The sequence below is a fragment of the Triticum dicoccoides genome, chromosome 5B, assembly GCF_002162155.2.
Source record: "Triticum dicoccoides isolate Atlit2015 ecotype Zavitan chromosome 5B, WEW_v2.0, whole genome shotgun sequence".
NCBI lineage: Eukaryota > Viridiplantae > Streptophyta > Magnoliopsida > Poales > Poaceae > Triticum > Triticum dicoccoides.
The window spans coordinates 465,797,973-465,815,115 of NC_041389.1; positions in this window are offsets into that span (position 1 = coordinate 465,797,973).

Consider the following 17,143-nt stretch of genomic DNA (forward strand, 5'->3'; position numbering starts at 1 on the left):
TATGTCTCCCACCTGGACTAGATCCCGGATGGAATTGAAGCGTCTCTTGATGTGCTCGGTTCTCTTGTGAAATCTGGATTCGTTCGCCAAGGCAATCGCTCCAGTATTGTCACAAAAGATTTTCATTGGACCCGATGCACTAGGTATGACACCTAGATCGGATATGAACTCCTTCATCCAGACTCCTTCATTGGCTGCTTCCGAAGCAGCTATGTATTCCGCTTCACATGTAGATCCCGCCACGACGCTTTGCTTTGAACTGTACCAACTGACAACTCCACCGTTTAATGTAAACATGTATCCTGTTTGTGATTTAGAATCATCCGGATCAGTGTCAAAGCTTGCATCAACGTAACCATTTACGATGAGCTCTTTGTCACCTCCATATCCGAGAAACATATCCTTAGTCCTTTTCAGGTACTTCAGGATGTTCTTGACCACTGTCCAGTGATCCACTCCTGGATTACTTTGGTACCTCCCTGTTAAACTTATAGCAAGGCACACATCAGGTATGGTACACAGCATTGCATACATGATAGAGCCTATGGCGAAGCATATGGAACATTTTTCATTTTCTCTCTATCTTCTGCAGTGGTCGGGCTTTGAGTCTTACTCAACTTCACACCTTGCAATATAGGCAAGAACCATTTCTTTGCTTGATCCATTTTGAACTTCTTCAAAACTTTGTCAAGGTATGTGCTTTGTGAAAGTCCAATTAAGTGTTTTGATCTATCTCTATAGATCTTAATGCCCAATATGTAAGCAGCTTCACCGAGGTCTTTCATTGAAAAACTTTTATTCAAGTATCCCTTTATGCTATCCAGAAATTCTGTATCATTTCCAATCAATAATATGTCATCCACATATAATATTAGAAATGCTACAGAGCTCCCACTCACTTTCTTGTAAATACAGGCTTCTCCAAAATTCTGTATAAATCCAAATGCTTTGATCACACTATAAAAACGTTTATTCCAACTCCGAGAGGCTTGCACCAGTCCATAAATGGATCGCTGGAGCTTGCACACTTTTGTTAGCTCCCTTTGGATCGATAAAACCTTCTGGTTGCATCATATACAACTCTTCCTCCAGAAATCCATTCAGGAATGCAGTTTTTACATCCATTTGCCAAATTTCATAATCATAAAATGCGGCAATTGCTAACATGATTCGGACAGACTTAAGCATCGCTACGGGTGAGAAGGTATCATCGTAGTCAACCCCTTGAACTTGTCGAAAACATTTTGCAACAAGTCGAGCTTTGTAGACAGTAACATTACCGTCAGCGTCAGTCTTCTTCTTGAAGATCCATTTATTATCAATTGCTTGCCGACCATCGGGCAAGTCAACCAAAGTCCATACTTTGTTCTCATACATGGATCCCATCTCAGATTTTCATGGCTTCAAGCCATTTTGCGGAATCTGGGCTCACCATCGTTTCTTCATAGTTCGTAGGTTCATCATGATCTAATAGCATGACTTCCAGAATAGGATTACCGTACCACTCTGGTGCGGATCTTACTCTGTTTGACCTACGAGGTTCTGTAGTAACTTGATCTGAAGTTCTATGATCATCATCATCAACTTCCTCACTAGTTGGTTTTGACGTCACAGAAACCGGTTCCTATGATGTATTATTTTCCAACAAGGGAGTAGGTACAGTTACCTCATCAAGTTCTACTTTCCTCCCACTCACTTCTTTCGAGAGAAACTCCTTCTCTAGAAAGGATCCATTCTTAGCAACGAATGTCTTGCCTTCGGATCTGTGATAGAAGGTGTACCCAACTGTCTCTTTTGGGTATCCTATGAAGACACATTTCTCCGATTTGGGTTCGAGCTTATCAGGTTGAAGCTTTTTCACATAAACATCGCAGCCCCAAACTTTAAGAAACGACAACTTTGGTTTCTTGCCAAACCATAGTTCATAAGGTGTCGTCTCAACGGATTTTGATGGTGCCCTATTTAATGTGAATGTGGCTGTCTCTAAAGCATAACCCTAAAACGATAGCGGTAAATCTGTAAGAGACATCATAGATCGCACCATATCAAGTAAAATACGATTACGACGTTCGGACACACCATTACGCTGTGGTGTTCCGGTTGGCGTGAGTTGTGAAACTATTCCACATTGTTTTAAGTGTAGACCAAACTCGTAACTCAAATATTCTCCTCCACGATCAGATCGTAGAAACTTTATTTTCTTGTTACGATGATTTTCAACTTCACTCTGAAATTCTTTGAACTTTTCAAATGTTTCAGACTTATGCTTCATTAAGTAGATATACCCATATCTGCTTAAATCATCTGTGAAGGTGAGAAAATAACGATATCCACCACGAGCCTCAACATTCATTGGACCACATACATCTGTATGTATGATTTCTAACAAATCTGTTGCTCTCTCCATAGTACCGGAGAACGGTGTTTTGGTCATCTTGCCCATGAGGCACGGTTCGCAAGTACCAAGTGATTCATAATCAAGTGGTTCCAAAACACCATCAGTATGGAGTTTCTTCATGCGCTTTACACCGATATGACCTAAACGGCAGTGCCACAAATAAGTTGCACTATCATTATCACCTCTGCATCTTTTGGCTTCAACACTATGAATATGTGTATCACTACTATCGAGATTCACCAAAAATAGACCACTCTTCAAGGGTGCATGACCATAAAAGATATTACTCATATAAATAGAACAACCATTATTCTCTAATTTAAATGAATAACCGTCTCGCATCAAACAAGATCCAGATATAATGTTCATGCTCAACGCTGGCACCAAATAACAATTGTTTAGGTCTAATACTAATCCCGAAGGTAGATGTAGAGGCAGCCTGCCGACCGCGATCACAACGACTTTGGAACCATTTCCCTCGCGCATCGTCACCTCGTCCTTTGCCAGTGTTCGCTTAATCCGTAGTCCCTGTTTCGAGTTGCAAATATTAGCAACAAAACCAGTATCAAATACCCAGGTGCTACTGCGAGCTCTAGTAAGGTACACATCAATAACATGTATATCACATATACCTTTGTTCACCTTGCCATCCTTCTTATCCTCCAAATACTTGGGGCAGTTCCGCTTCCAGTGACCAGTCTGCTTGCAGTAGAAGCACTCAGTTTCAGGCTTAGGTCCAGACTTGGGTTTCTTCTCTTGAGCAGCATCTTGTTTGCTGTTCTTCTTGAAGTTCCCCTTCTTCTTCCCTTTGCCCTTTTTCTTGAAACTAGTGGTCTTGTTGACCATCAACACTTGATGCTCCTTCTTGATTTCTACCTCCGCAGCCTTTAGCATTGCGAAGAGCTCGGGAATCGTCTTATCCATCCCTTGCATATTATAGTTCATCACGAAGCTCTTGTAGCTTGGTGGAAGTGATTGGAGAATTCTGTCAATGACGCTATCATCCGGAAGAGTAACTCCCAGTTGAATCAAGTGATTACAATACCCAGACATCTTGAGTATGTGCTCACTGACAGAACTATTTTCCTCCATTTGCAGCTACAGAACTTATTGGAGACTTCGTATCTCTCAATCCGGGCATTCTTCTGGAATATTAACTTCAACTCCTGGAACATCTCATATGCTCCATGACGTTCAAAACATCGTTGAAGACTCGGTTCTAAGCCGTAAAGCATGGCACATTGAACTATCGAGTAGTCATCAGCTTTGCTCTGCCAGACATTGTTAACGTCGTCAGTTGCATCAGCAGCAGGCCTGGCACCCAGCGGTGCTTCCAGGACGTAATTTTTCTGTGCAGTAATGAGGATAATCCTCAAGTTACGGACCTAGTCCGCGTAGTTGCTACCGTCATCTTTCAACTTAGCTTTCTCAAGGAACGCATTAAAATTCAACGGAACAACAGCACGGGCCATCTATCTACAATCAATATAGACAAGCAAGATACTATCAGGTACTAAGTTCATGATAAATTTAAGTTAAATTAATCATATTACTTAAGAACTCCCACTTAGACAGACATCTCTCTAGTCATCTAAGAGATCACGTGACCCAAATCAACTAAACCATAACCGATCATCACGTGAGATGGAGTAGTTTTCAATGGTGAACATCTTATGTTGATCATATCTACTATATGATTCACGTTCGACCTTTCGGTCTCCGTGTTCCGAGGCCATATCTGCATATGCTAGGCTCGTCAAGTTTAACCTGAGTATTCTGCGTGTGCAAAACTGGCTTGCACCCGTTGTAGATGAACGTAGAGCTTATCACACCCGATCATCACGTGGTGTCTGGGCACGACGAACTTTGGCAACGGTGCATACTCAGGGAGAACACTTCTTGATAATTTTTAGTGAGAGATCATCTTAAAATGCTACCGTCAATCAAAGCAAGATAAGATGCATAAAGGATAAACATCACATGCAATCAATATAAGTGATATGATATGGTCATCATCATCTTGTGCTTGTGATCTCCATCTCCGAAGCACCATCATGATCACCATCGTCACCAGCGCGACACCTTGATCTCCATCGTAGCATCATTGTCGTTTACGCCATCTATTGCTTCTACGACTATCGCTATCGCTTAGTGATAAAGTAAAGCAATTACAGGGCGTTTGCATTTCATACAATAAAGCGACAACCATATGGCTCCTGCCAGTTGCCGATAACTTCGGTTACAAAACATGATCATCTCATACAATCAAATATAGCATCACGTCTTGGCCATATCACATCACAACATGCCCTACAAAAACAAGTTAGACGTCCTCTACTTTGTTGTTGCAAGTTTTACGTGGCTGCTACGGGCTTAAGCAAGAACCAATCTCACCTACGCATCAAAACCACAACAATAGTTTGTCAAGTTGATGCTGTTTTAACCTTCGCAAGGACCGGGCGTAGCCACACTCGGTTCAACTAAAGTTGGAGAAACTGACACCCGCTAGTCACCTGTGTGCATAGCACATCGGTAAAACCAGTCTCGCGTAAGCGTACGCGTAATGTCGGTCCGGGCCGCTTCATCCAACAATACCGCTGAACCTAAGTATGACATGCTGGTAAGCAGTATGACTGATATCGCCCACAACTCACTTGTGTTCTACTCGTGCATATAACATGAAACCATAAAACCTAGGCTCGGATGCCACTGTTTGGGAACGTAGTAATTTCAAAAAATTTCCTACGCACACACAAGATCATGGCGATGCATAGCAACGAGAGGGGAGAGTGTTGTCTACGTACCCTCGTAGACCAAAGCGGAAGCGTTGACGCAACATAGAGGAAGTAGTCGTACGTCTTCCCGGTCCGACCGATCCAAGCACCGTTACTCCGGCACCTCCGAGTTCTTGACACACGTACAGCTCGATGATGCACCCCGAACTCCGATCCAGCAGAGGTACGGGGAGGAGTTCCGTCAGCACGACGGCGTGGTGACGATCTTGATGTTCAACCGTCGCAGGGCTTCGCCTAAGCACCGCTACAATATGACCGAGGTGTAATATCATGGAGGGGGGCACCACACACGGCTAAGGAACGATTACGATGATCAACTTGTGTGTCTATGGGGTGCCCCCGCGCCCCCGTATATAAAGGAGGGAGGGAGGAGGGGGCCGGCCAAGAGGGGAGGCGCGCCCTAGGGGGGGCAAACCTACTCCAAGTAGGTTTGGCCCCCTTTCCTATTAGGAGTAGGAGAGGGAAGGAAGAGAGGGGAGGAAAGAAGGAAAGGGGGGCCGGCCCCCCTCCCAATTCGGATTGGGCTTGGGGGGGGGCGCCCCCTCCTTTGCTCCTTCCTCCTCCCTTCCACTAAGGCCCAATAAGGCCCATATACTTACCGGGGGGTTCCGGTAACCTCCCGGAACTCCGGTATATTCCCAATCTCACCCGGAACCTTTCCGGTGTCCAAATATATCCGTCCAATATATCAATCTTTATGTCTCGACCTTTTTGAGACTCCTCGTCATGTCCGTGATCACATCCGGGACTCCGAACAACCTTCGGTACATCAAAATACATAAACTCATAATGAAACTGTCATCGAAACCTTAAGCGTGCGGACCCTACGGTTCGAGAACAATGTAGACATGACCGAGACACGTCTCCGGTCAATAACCAATAGCGGGACCTGGATGCCCATATTGGTTCCTACATATTCTACGAAGATCTTTATCGGTCAAACCGCATAACAACATACGTTTTTCCCTTTGTCATCGGTATGTTACTTGCCCGAGATTCGATCATCGATATCCAATACCTAGTTCAATCTCGTTACCGGCAAGTCTCTTTACTCGTTCTGTAATACATCATCCCGTAACCAACTCATTGGTCACATTGCTTGCAAGGCTTATAGTGATGTGCATTACCGAGAGGGCCCAGAGATACCTCTCCGACATTCGGAGTGACAAATCCTAATCTCGAAATACGCCAACTCAACAAGTACCTTCGGAGACAGCTATAGAGCACCTTTATAATCGCCCAGTTACGTTGTGATGTTTGGTAGCAAACAAAGTGTTCCTCCGGTAAACGGGAGTTGCATAATCTCATAGTCATAGGAACATGTATAAGTCATAAAGGAAGCAATAGGAACAAACTAAACGATCGGGTGCTAAGCTAACGGAATGGGTCATGTCAATCAGATCATTCAACTAATGATGTGATCTCATTAATCAAATAACAACTCCTTGTTCATGGTTAGGAAACATAGCCATCTCTGATTAATAAGCTAGTCAAGTAGAGGCATACTAGTGACACTCTGTTTGTCTATATATTCACACATGTATTATGTTTCCGGTTAATACAATTCTAGCATGAATAATAAACATTTATCATGTATTGCCTCTAGGGCATATTTCCTTCATCTATCATGTATGCAATGCTGTGTACCAGACCTGATGTATGCTTAGCAATAAGTTTAGCAGGGAGGTACCAAAGTAATCCAGGAGTGGATCACTGGACAACGGTCAAAAATATCCTGAAATACCTGAAAAGGACTAAGGATATGTTTCTCATTTATGGAGGTGACAAAGAGCTAGTCGTAAATGGTTACGTCGATGCAAGCTTTGACACTGATCCGGACGATTCTAAATCGCAAACCAGATACGTGTTTTTATTAAACGGTGGAGCTGTAAGTTGGTGCAGTTCTAAACAAAGCATCATGGCGGAATCTACATGCGAAGCGGAGTACATAGCTGCTTCAGAAGCAGCAAATGAAGGAGTCTGGATGAACGATTTCATTTCCGATCTAGGTGTCATACCTGGTGCATTGGGACCAATGAAGATCTTCTATGACAATACTGGTGCAATTGCCTTGGCAAACGAATCCAGATTTCACAAGAGGACTGCGGGAGTCCTGGACTAGGGGGTGTCCGGATAGCCAGACTATCATCATCGGCCGGACTCCAAGACTACGAAGATACAAGATTGAAGACTTCGTCCCGTGTCCGGATGGGACTTTCCTTGGCGTGGAAGGCAAGCTTGGCAATATGGATATGTAGATCTCCTACCATTGTAACCGACTCTGTGTAACCCTAGCCCTCTCCGTTGTCTATATAAACTGGAGGGTTTTAGTCCGTAGGACGAACAACCATTACAACAATCATACCATAGGCTAGCTTCTAGGGTTTAGCCTCCTTGATCTCGTGGTAGATCCACTCTTGTACTACCCATATCATCAATATTAATCAAGCAGGAGTAGGGTTTTACCTCCATCGAGAGGGCCCGAACCTGGGTAAAAACATCGTGTCCCTTGTCTCCTGTTACCATCCGCCTAGAAGCACAGTTCGGGACCCCCTACCCGAGATCCGCCGGTTTTGACACCGACATTTGTGCTTTCATTGAGTGTTCCTCTGTGTCATCACTGAGGGAGTCCTGGACTAGGGGGTGTCCGGACAGCCGGACTATCATCGTCCGCCGGACTCCAAGACTATGAAGATACAAGATTGAAGACTTCGTCCCGTGTCCGGATGGGACTTTCCTTGGCGTGGAAGGCAAGCTTGGCGATACGGATATGTAGATCTCCTACCATTGTAACCGACTTTTTGTAACCCTATCCCTCTCCGGTGTCTATATAAACTGGAAGGCTTTAGTCCGTAGGACACAACAACCATTACAACAATCATACCATAGGCTAGCTTCTAGGGTTTAGCCTCCTTGATCTCGTGGTAGATCCACTCTTGTACTACCCATATCATCAATATCAATCAAGCAGGAGTAGGGTTTTACATCCATCGAGAGGGCCCGAACCTGTGTAAAAACATCATGTCCCTTGTCTCCTGTTACCATCCGCCTAGACGCACAGTTCGGGACCCCCTACCTGGGATCCGCCGGTTTTGACACCGACATTGGTGCTTTCATTGAGAGCTCCCCTGTGCCGTCACTGATAGGAAGGATGCCTCCTCTCGTCTTAAAGGATGGTATTTTCGCCAAAGGAGCCTTGGCCGCCGGCCAAACTGTCCGGCTAGGTGGTTTTCTTATGACCGCCTGTCCGGCCACCGCTTCGACAATGACCTCTCAAGTCGTCAAAAGCAATCTTCACGTCAGCTCGGAATTCGCCGAGCGACTGGATCCAATAGAGCTCTTGTCCGTAAACGAGCTCTTGGATCGCATCGCCGCCCTGGGAGTCGCTACAGACTACAATCAGATTGGGCTTAAAACCGATCTGAGAGAGATTAACTCTCCCTAGGTCACCTACCACGTCGCGGTGGTAGAGGAACAATGCGGCGACTCTTCTCCTGTATGGAAAACTAGTCATGTCTGGGTTGCCAAACCCTCCATGCAGGATTCCCGCGGAGGGACGGATTTCGATCAAGCACTGAACCTAAACTCAGGCATTGGACCGGACTCGTTGGACAACGTTCCACTTTCCAAGCTTCCAAGTTCGGAAACTTCTCGGTCCTTGAGCCTTGAGATGGGTAGGGTTCCGGACTCAATTCCACCCACCCGCCCAGACATATGCGATCTATCTCTAATCCGGCAAGAGCCCGCTGAAACAGTACATCATTACTGGGCCAGATTCCTCCTGGTTATGGACAGGATAAAGGACTGCCGAGAGGAAAACGCAGTCTCAATCTTTTGCAATAATTGCACGGACGAGGGAATCTTGAACGCCATCAGCCGTCGTGAAGTTACAAGCTTCGCCGACCTGGCGTCCATAGTAAGAAAGTACTGTGCGATGGAGAGTTTCCGGAAAACTGAAATTAAGTTTTGGGACAATCCGGCCCCGAATACAACCCCAGTCCGCAACAAAAGGGTGCATTACACTCAGGCATGGGGTACAAAAACCGAAAAGCAAAAACCCCATAAAGGGTATGGAACCGTACCGGAGGGGTAGCTTAGCGGACCCTGTAAAATTCATAGTACAGAGGGCGCCAGCCCAACACATAGCCTTCGAGCATGTTGGATATTACGGCAGGTGGCCAAAAGTGGCGAGAAGCTTCTAGCCCCGGAAAACCACTCCTACAATACCGGTACGGTATCAACAGTCTTCGAGACCTTCGCATCGAATAATATGCGGAAATGAACAATCCGCAGCCTCGCCGAAGTCTACCAAGTAGCAACAACAAATCCATGGAGCGACATAGCCATCACCTTCAACACCAACGACGAACCTAAATTCCGAACATCGCGAGCACCAGCCGCACTGGTACTTAGTCCAATAGTGGACGGCTTTCAACTCACAAAGGTCCTCATGGATGGCGGCAATGGATTAAACCTCATCTACGAGGAAACTCTTCAAAAAATGGAAATAGACTGGAGCCGCATTGAGCGAAGCAGCACAACCTTCAGAGGAATAATCCCTAGCCGGGAAGCGCGCTGCACCGGAAAAATCACACTCGATGTGGTGTTCGGCTCGCCGGACAATTACAGATCCGAAGAAGTCACGTTCCAGGTGGCCCCGTTCAACAGCGGATATCACGATATATTAGGATGAGAGGCACTCACAATTTTTCAAGCCGTACCCCACTATGGGTACATGAAGCTCAAAATGCCTGGGCCCGGCGGAATAATCACTCTCGTTAGTGATCCGGACATAGCACTCCGCGCCGAAAACAAGACAGCCGCATTAGCCCTGGAGGCACTATCCGAAGCCCTAGCGGCAGAAGAACTCACCGCGCTACGCTCTACGGTGAATAGGGACGATGTGATACTCGATAAGAGATCCAAGTCCACCTCCTTTAAACCAGCGGATGAAATAGTAAAATTCCAGGTCCATCCAACGGACCCGACAAAGACGGCCTCCATCGGGGCACAGTTGAACCCTGATGTAGACGCCGCACTGCGAGAATTCCTTCGGGAAAATTGGGACATCATCGCCTGGCACCCTTCAGATATGCCGGGAATCCCACGCAGATTGGCAGAGCACGGCCTAAACATCCTAAAAGGATTCAAGCCAGTCAAACAGGCTCTTCGACGATTTTCCGAACCCAAAAGACAGGCAATGGGAGAAGAGCTAGCCAAACTATTGGAAGCCGGATTCATCAGAGACATCAAACATCCGGATTGGCTAGCAAACCTGGTAATGGTACCAAAGAAGGACAAATCCTGGCGCCTATGTGTCGATTTTAAAGACCTCAACAAGGCTTGCCCAAAGGATACCTTCCCCCTCCCTCGCATCGACCAGATAATCGATGCTACCGCAGGACAAGATTCATTGTGCTTCCTTGACGCATACTCTGGCTACCATCAAATCAAGATGGCAGAAGTGGACCAAGCCGCAACGGCATTCATTACTCCGTACAGACCATTCTGCTTCAACACAATGCCCTTCGGACTCAAAAACGCCGGTGCAACATATCAGCGCATGATTCAGACATGTCTGGCCACCCAGATCGGCAAAACAGTAGAGGCATACGTAGACGACGTAGTCGTCAAAACCAAACACGTCAAAACTCTAGTAGACGACTTGAGGCTCACATTCGACAACCTCAGAGCATATGACATCAAGCTGAATCCGGATAAATGCGTTTTCGGTGTACCGGCCGGAAAGCTCCTAGGCTTCATTGTATCCGGTAGAGGAATTGAAGGAAACTCAGCTAAGATCCGAGCTCTGTCACAACTAGATATTCCAAAAGACCTCAAACAAATACAAAAATTGACAGGATGGGTGGCGGCTCTAAACCGCTTTATCTCCCATTTAGGAGAAAAGGCATTGCCCCTCTATCGCCTCCTTAGGCACACCGAACACTTCGAGTGGATGGATGCTGCCACTGCCGGACTCAAAGAAATAAAAGCCATATTGGCAACAAATCCAGTCCTAGCTGCGCCCAACCTGGGCGAACCAATGTTGTTATACATCGCGGCAACACATCAAGTTGTAAGCGCGGTACTCGTCGTCGAACGACAGACAGAAGGGCATAAATTCCCTCTTCAAAAACCAGTGTACTACGTATCCACTATGTTAACACCCTACAAGTCCCATTACCCGCACTATCAAAAGATAGCGTATGCGGTGTTCATGGCATCCCGGAAGCTCCGACACTACTTTCAAGAGTGTTCGATAACAGTGGCCTCCGAAGTGCCCCTCAACGACATGATAAACAACCGCGACGCGACGGGCATGATTGCAAAATGGGCCATTGAGCTCTTACCATTCGATATAACTTACAAACCTCGGCGAGCTATAAAGTCACAAGTTTTGGCTGACTTTGTCGCTGAATGGACCGAAGCCGAACTCCCTAAAGAGTACGGCACATACTCCAATTGGATTGTGAACTTCGACGACTCTAAAATGTTGGTCAGATTGGGGGCTGGTGTCGTATTGACGTCCCCAACCGGGGACACAGTCCAATACGTACTTCAGACAATGTACACAGACTCCAACAACGCAGCCGAATACGAGGCCCTTTTACATGGCCTCTAGATGGCAATCTCCATGGGCATTCAACGCCTAGAGGTGCGCGGGGATTCAAACCTTGCAATATCCCAAGTAAATGGAGACTTTGATGTCAAGGATCCAAAAATGGCAACATATCGTAACGCTGTCCTAAAAATGTCAGCTCGGTTTGACGGACTTGAATTCCACCACATAGCCAGGGATAATAACCAAGCGGCCGACGTATTGGCACGCATCGGCGCAAAACGTGACGCTGTCCCTCCGAACATCTTCCTGGAACGGCTGTTTAAGCCATCCGTACTATGGGAAGAGGAGCCCGGAAATAACAAACCGAAAGCAGCCACACCAACCGACACAGAGGAATCTGACATAACCGGCGATTCAGCCGATGAAATAACACATTCAGCCCACGACATAATGGCAGTAATCGCCCCGTGGACAGAGCCATTCCTAGCCTACTTGCTTAGGTAGGAACTTCCCGAAGACAAAAATGAGGCCCGCTGCATAGTCCGGCGATCTAAAGCATACAAGGTCCATGAGGGAGAACTCTATAAGAAAAGCACAACCGGAGTCCTTCAAAGGTGTATCTCCGAAGAGGAAGGGCGAAACCTTCTTGCTGAAATTCATGACGGACTAGGCAGACACCATGCAGCAGCTCGGGCCCTTGTAGGAAAGCCATTCCGTACAGGATTTTATTGGCCGACGGCCCGGGCAGATGCTCAGGATTTAGTCCGAAGATGCGTCGGTTGTCAGCTCTTTGCTAATCAGAGCCATATGCCACCCACCGCCCTCAAAACTATACCCATTACCTGACCGTTCGTGGTCTGGGGGCTTGACATGGTTGGACCCCTTAAAGGGGGAACCCACAAGCAAAGGTACCTATTGGTCATGGTGGATAAATTCACGAAATGGATAGAGGCCAAGCCAATCAAAACGGCAGTGTCCGGACCAGTGATAGACTTTATCTCCGGGGTAGTACACCGTTATGGTGTCCCCCACAGCATCATCACCGATAACGGCACGAACTTCACGGCCGACGAGGTTAAATCATGGTGCAAAAATATGGGCATTAAGCTCGATTACGCTTCAGTCTATCATCCTCAAACCAACGGTCAAGTGGAACGAGCGAACGGTCTAATAATGAGCGGCATCAAACCCAGACTAGTGCGGTCACTTACGAAATCTGACATGCACTGGGTAGAGGAGCTAGACTCCGTACTCTGGGGGCTGCGGACAACACCCAACCGTACTACCGGATTCACACCATTCTTTGTGGTATACGGCGCAGAGGCAGTTCTGCCCTGTGACATCATTCATGACTCACCTCGAGTGCGCATGTACGAGGAAAGAGAAGCCGAGCTGGATCGGCAGGACAGCTTGGATGCATTGGAGGAAGAGCGCGATGTCGCCAAGGCTCGTTCCGCATTCTATCAGCAGCAGGCTCGAAGATATCAAAGCAGAGAAGTATGGACCAAGACTTACAACATTGGCGAACTAGTTCTACGCCTGCTGGACAAGAAAAAGGACAAACTCAAGCCCAAATGGGAGGGCCCTTTCATCATCGATCAAGTCCTGACCGGCGGAGCGTACCGTCTACGAAATGCGTCGGACAACCGGCTCGAGCCGAACCCATGGGACGCAGCCCGCCTCCGAAGATTCTATGCCTAGCGCCGGACTAAGAGTTCGTTCCCTTCCCCCGTCCAAACTTTTACATTGCAGCTGTCTTTTGTTTCTCTTTCTTCTCTCAACCCTTTTTCTAAAAAGCCCTTAAAGGCCTACTTGCGCATTGTTCGCATTCACTTGATGTGCCATCCGCACTCATTATACCTGGGGGCTTCTTTACCAGAAGCTTAATTATAAGCTTCATGCCCAGCACATGTGTCAAGCTTCCACATGTACCTTTTATTCACCATTATATGCATCGATATGACTTAAGTTTTGGCCGAGCTGGGTTGCCTGGCTCCTGTGCTTACCCCTACGTTCCCGATTGTTCGGCTAGGAGGTAAAGGGAGCACCTCTGCAATTGTTACTGCCGGGTCAGCCGGATGTGTACCTCAGACTGGGTGAAGCCGAAAGCTAGCGTTCTTAAGGGAATATTCGGTCGGTGACTTGAAAGATGATTTTTACCTACTTATTTATCTGCCCCCAGATGTTTTTCTACTTTTTTTGCCGTCCGGACATGCACTTTAGGGCATGCCTCCCAGGGAAAGGAACCCTTAACGGAACTATTCTCCCTGGAAGATGTTTCTTACTAACCATGTAATATAACATAACTAGTTGGGCACTTGTCTGATAAAGCACTAATGACCCCTACGCCTGGTCTCCATGCATACCCCGGTTGTTTCTTAACCGAGAAGGTATTCGGACACACTCCGGACTCTAGGGTCCCGAGGTTGAAGTGAAAAGGTCGGCAAAGACAAATGATCTACAATCCGGCTAGAAGGCATTTCACATGTCATTTTAAAATACATTGTCAAATCTACTGACTGTATTCCTCCTCAATCCCGTCTAACAGGCTGTCTAATTTACAGTCCCGTTGGGAAAATTTAGCGGCCAACTCTACTTGGCCGTAAACTAAACTCACAGGGATCTCCTTCCCATCGGGCCCCACAGGTCCGACTTCGGCGATGTGCTTGGGATCCGCCTTCTTGTACCGCATCTTCACCATGGCCCAAGCCTCCCTGGCACCTTGGCGGCAGGCCGAAATCTTCCATAAACGGAAGCGCTGCCGCACTCCCTGAGGCTTCTCCGCAAAATCCCCAAGGCCCTCGGGTAGGGAGAGGGCTGGCCATAAAGCCTGGACGACGCTGCTCATTGCCTTCCGAACTCGTTCGAGCAGCTGCAACAGCTCGGGAAGTTGATCACCCATTGATACGGGCATCTCCTCCGCAGGGCGACCTGTGAGTATACCTACAAAACATATTTTGTCAATTGACTTCCTTGCCGAACTCTTCTTTTCAAAGGAGTCCGCTCAAGCACTTACTATAGATGCCGCGACGAAGCCGCTCAGTCTCCTTAACGGAGCCGGACAGCTCGGCCCGAACACCTTTCAGCTCTTCTCCGAGCTGGGCGTGGGCATCCTGGAGCTTGTTCCGTTCCTGCTGCACCCTATTCAGCACCCTCTCGCCGGCCTTCAGCTGGCGCAGTAGTTCTTGCCTATCCGGATCTTGTCCGGCAGCACCTGCAACGTCATTATTAGACTTGCACGCACGCCGCAGACCACTTATCTTTTTAAAATAATGTGTTACCAGGAGGGGTCTCTGTGTTTCCTCCTGCAGCAGCAAGTGCGGCCTCGAGTTGGGCCTTGCGCTCTTGCAGCTCATGAGACAGTTGGGTATTCTTCTCCGTAAGATCCTGCGTTTCAAATGATCCTTAAATCAGTTAATATAACTACTTTAAGTCTCGGGGGCTACTGGCATATACAACTATTAAATTCTCTTACCCGTATGTCTTTCACATACTGCTCTATGGCTCTGGTAAAACCATCTTGAGCCGCACGGAGGTGCGCATCCCCCGGGTTAAAGGCATTCAACGCCTCAGGGGAGAAGCAAGCGTCACGAAATACTGTCCGGCGGCGCCTGTGGTTCATGGCGCTCTCCACCTCAGACTTGGTGGCGGACAGTCTGGCGGCATCCTCCGTTGGAGGAGTGTCCGGCTCGCGCCTTGCGCTCGCCTCCCCCTCTAGACCAGGTGCTGGAGCCTGGCTGGTAGAGGTTGGATTGGCAACCTCTACGCCCGCAGTCCGGCGGGCGCTTTTTCTCCTACAAAAGTCATGAGCACTCAAACGCTTCCTAGGAACGTTGCTCCAAATAATTAACTGTGAGCCATACCTTTGCGGCGACATTTCAGTCCGCGCCGCGCTCCTCTTCCACCTACTGGTCTGGACTGGCCTTTGTTGGTCAGCCGCCGCGGGCTCGGCTTCCCGCCTTGAAGGCGCTTCCTGCAAAACACCATCGTATGCGAAGGTCAGAAACGAGCAAGGAAGAGATAATGGTGTCGGGACTTCGGTGACAATCACCTGGGAAGCCAGATATAGTCCGGGGTAGTCAGCTGTAATGGCGACTAAAGCATTATCCATGCTAAGCTGGTGGAACACCCCGTCGATTAGCTCCACTTTTATGTCCGGATCCTCTTCGGAGGCCGGATCCTGGGATCTCTCTGGATCCTCGGGTTGCGGAGCTGGACTTAGCATGTCCTCCACAACCCGACGCAGCTCCTGCGTCGAAAACATGATATAAGAAATCTAAATTTTGAAAGCATGGGTCGGGCCCGTAAAGTGTTCGCTTACCCAACGCCGAGGGTTATGCATGGAGAACCCATTCAACGGGTTCGTCCGAAGAAAGTCCTCCTTCTCCCCCTTGTACAGGCCGGACATGATCTTTGCCAGATCCTCGGCCGAATCCGGTCCTTTGTGGCCATGACGGGTGGCATCGTCCTCCCCGTTGAAATCCCACATGGGGTGGCCCCTGTATTGCAGTGGCTGCACCCCCCGCGTAATGCATGTTGCCATGACTCCAATCATGGTCAACCCGGAATGGGCCAGTAATCTTATCCGGCCCATCAAATAATGGACACTCTTTTCTTCCTCCAGTTGGGGGCTCCGTGGACACCAACTAAGGCGTTTCTTCAGAGGAGCATTACTGAACTCCGGGAGGCCGATCCGAACAGGGTCCGGCAGCGGAGCGTCTTCTATGTAAAACCATTCCGAAGGCCAGTCTCCGGACGCCTTCTTAGGGGTTCCGGATGGATATCTAGTCCCGGCAATGTGCCATATTTCGGCGCCGCCCACTTGATATATGGACCCCTCGTGAGAGCGGGGTACAAGGCAGAACAACCTCTTCCACATTGCGAAATGGGGCTCAACGCCCAGGAATAGCTCGCAAAGAGCTACGTAACCCACGATATGCAGGATAGAGGCGGGCGTAAGGTGATGGAGCTGGAGTCCGTAGAACTCCAGGAGCCCGCGGAGGAACGGATGTATAGAAAACCCGAGCCCCCTTATCAAATAGGGGACGAAGCATACCCACTCCCCTTTGTTGGGACTTGGGGTAGCCTCCACTTGCTTCCCACCTTGGTAGGTGGCCAACCCGGCTCGAACCGGGACCATCAAGGCTGGAGGGAGATATCCCTTTGCTTGGAGCGTCACCAGCTCGTTGTGTGGGATAGAACATCTCCTCCAATCTACTGGCGGAGGGCTGGGAGCGCGAGAAGAGGAGCCGCATCGACGGTCCATGATAGAATGGATTCTTGGTCAGAAGCGCTCCGATGAGTACTTGCTGAAGGAAGATGGTGTGATTTGGATCTGGATTCTTGCCTCTCTTATAGGCAGATTATTTGCACAGCTAGGGGGTAAAA